Source organism: Sciurus vulgaris (assembly GCF_902686455.1).
Source record: "Sciurus vulgaris genome assembly, chromosome: 2".
NCBI classification, from domain to species: domain Eukaryota; kingdom Metazoa; phylum Chordata; class Mammalia; order Rodentia; family Sciuridae; genus Sciurus; species Sciurus vulgaris.
Window position 1 is genome coordinate 56,312,442 of NC_136462.1, and position 3,264 is coordinate 56,315,705.

A 3,264-nucleotide genomic window follows, 5' to 3' on the forward strand; every position below is an offset into this window, starting at 1 on the left:
TTTTTATGGATGAATAATATTCTAGTGGGTATATATGCCAAATTGTTATGTCCATTTATCATCAATCAGACACCTCAATTGAGCAAATGCACCTGTTTTTGAGAAACATGCCAACAGCTTTACCATACCAACCAGTATCTGATGGCAAGAATGGAGTAGAACCAGCCTCCACTACCATCTTACCTTCCTTTAAGCCATAGTGACTGTGGGTCAGAGCACTCTTGAGCCATGAAGCTACTGCCCAGAGTCAGGTCCTTCTTGAGATTTTATTCCCTCAAAGTTTCCCCAAAAATTAAAGGCAAAGCTGCCCCCACAGGAGTTCCTCTATATCCTTAGGACCTTGAGTTTACCAAATTACCAAATTACCAAATGGTTTGGTAACTGCTTCCTCAGAAAACTATGTTCCTGCATCAAGAATTGATTTGTTCCTTAAAGCAGGCAGTAGATACGAGGGCTCCAACAATTCAGGAACCTCTCATTTGCTGCATCTTGCATTCAGTTTAACTACAAAAGGTGCTTCATCTTTCAAGATAACCCATGGAATTGAAGCAGTTGGTGGTAAATTAAGTGTGACTGCAACAAGGGAAAATACGGTATATGCTGTGGAGTGCCTGCGGGATGATGTTGACATTCTAATGGAATTCCTGTTCAAGGTCACCACAGCAGCAGAATTTCATCATTGGGAAGTGGCTGCCCTTCAGTCTCAGCTAAAGATTGACCAAGCTGTGACTTCAGAATCCACAGGCCTATCTCATTGAAAATTTGCATGCTGCTGCTTACTGGAATGCCTTAGCTAATTCATTATATTGTCCTGACTATAGGATTGGAAAAGTGACATCAGAAGAGTTTCATCACTTCATTCAGAACCATTTTACAAAAACAAGAATGGCTTTGATTGGGCTTGGTGTGAGTCATCCTGTTTTAAAGCAGGTTCCTGAACAGTTTGTCAACATGAGGGGTGGGCTTGGTTTATCTGGTACAAAGCCTAAATATCATGGAGGTGAAATTCGAGAACAAAATGCAGACAGTCTTCTCCATGCTGCTGTTGTAGCAAAAAGTGCAATAGGAAGTGCAGAAGTACGTGCATTCAGTGTTCTTCAGAATGTCCTCAGTATGGGACCACATGTCAAAAGGAGCAGCAATGCCACTAGTGTCTCATACCAGGCCAATACCAAAGGAAATCAGCCATTTGATGTTTCTGCTTTCAATGTCATTTACTCAGATTCTGGGCTATTTGGAATTTACACTAACTTCCAGGCTGCAGCTGCTGGAGATATTATCAAGGCTGCCTATAACCAAGTAAAAACAATTGCTCAAGGAAACCTTTCTGGTTTTTCCTTCTCCTACACTGCAGTTATGGGCGTTTTCCACCAAGATACCTGTTTAAGGATTTTCCATTAACAGGTAATTCATTTCTCTTCTAGTAGATTAAATTCAGCAGATTCAGTTTATGTTGGGAATAGGAAAAGAATATATATATATATATAAGGCAGGCTCCACCTGCCTTAATCTGATTTTACTGCTCTTATGTTAGAAAGAACTCGGTTCATACCAGTTAATTTCTGGATAATGTTATCAAGAGTTTAAACAATAGTAAAGAACTATTTCCTATTTCCCCCTAGTTTAATTTCCAGAGTGTACCACACCTCACATTACAATTCTCATCTCATCTGTAAACTGATTCCTTATAAAATTCTGTCCCAGGAGTCCCCAAGACCACCCTCAGTTTCGGTGATCTGTTAGATGGACTCTCACAGAACTCACAGCTATTATATACAATAGCAAAGGATGCAAAGCAAAATCAGAGTAGGGAAGTTTGCAAAGGGACAGAACCTGGAAAAAAAAATTGTAAAACCTTACCATAGCCTTGTTTCTATAGTCACATCGAACAATGTAATCCCCCGAGCCTTAAATTGTGACACATGAAATGGAATTCCACTAGAGACTCAGTGCCCAGGGTTTTTGCTGAGAACTGGTTAGGCAGGCACCTCTGCTTAGTACATACCAAAATTTCAGACTCTCAGAATAAGAGCCATATTGTTTGCATAAACAGTTTGGCTACAACAAAGCACCCTTATCAATCAAGGAACAGTGGAGCACCCCAACATCAGCCAAGGGCTGACTTTGCAACCAGGCCTTCTCAAGATAGACACAATCTGACTACCTTTTTTTGTATAGCATCCCTGCTACCTGAAATCCAGTTGTTTGACTTAAATGCCTTTCCCAAAACCATGTCCCCTGGAAGATTCAGATCATCTAAATTTTTGCAAACTCCTATATGCCTTTTCCAAGGATTTTCAGCTGAATTTTTCTGTTGCTTGCTTTGCATTGGCTGCCTGACCTCGCCTACTTGGTAATCAAAGAAAGACTGTTTTGCACTCTTTCTGAATCCAGTATTTGAAGTATAATAATGGTGGAGAGCCAGTACAAAAGCGCCTACCCACATTTGTGAAAGTCATGTTCATGTCCCTTAGCTCTTTTCCAGAGCTGACCCTCTCTATTATCACTTCTAGTGGTGGTTTTCCCATTAAAATAGTGGTGCCAAATAAGACAGGATGATTTTAGGATTCAAACCATGTCCATGTGATTCCCATCAGAGAATAAACAGACATATCAGATATTTATTTACTTATGCAATTCTCAAAAAATGCATTTCCAAAACAAAGAGATTGCTTTGGCACCTATTTCAAATTACTTATCAGGCTCTTATGTAACCTCCTTCCCTTATGAGAAGGTGAGCAAAGATTGGAATATTTCATTATACTCTACATAAAATTATCCTTCAGGGAATTTCCTAGATGCTCCTAAATATGAAACCCAGAAATGAAACTTTTATAGAACTCTGTGGCTGCAGAAAAAGAACCTTTGGCAGAAAGTTTTCTGCATTTCTGGAATACCACTTGACATTATATATTTGTACCAATCTAGTATTCAGGAATATCTACATTAGTGTGGTACAAAATTCCATCTTTTTAATATTTTTAGATTTTTTGCAACACAACATCTATGATTTCCCCCATTTTCATGAAACTCAAGTTGCACTTTAGAAGCTGTTTCTCCCATAGATCATTTTTAATTCAATTTAAATTAAGCAAATGCTCACTCGAGTAGCTAAAGCTCTCTTAAGGACACTTAAATTAACGATAATTATTTAAACATTCATATACTCATATGCAGTTCTCCTGATTTATTCTCCAATCAACATAATTCAAAATTATATCCATGGAGAGAGACTTAATTCACATCTTTTATATGAAAAAAGTA

At 38.5% G+C, this 3,264-nt stretch overlaps 1 pseudogene across 1 annotated transcript; it reads left to right on the top strand.

Moving 5' to 3' along the window:
- Positions 1-228: 228 nt before the first annotated feature.
- On the top strand, positions 229-1,401 carry LOC306653627 (cytochrome b-c1 complex subunit 2, mitochondrial-like; annotated as a pseudogene). Its single transcript has one exon. The product of its transcript is annotated as a cytochrome b-c1 complex subunit 2, mitochondrial-like (transcript).
- The last annotated feature ends 1,863 nt before the right edge of the window (positions 1,402-3,264 follow it).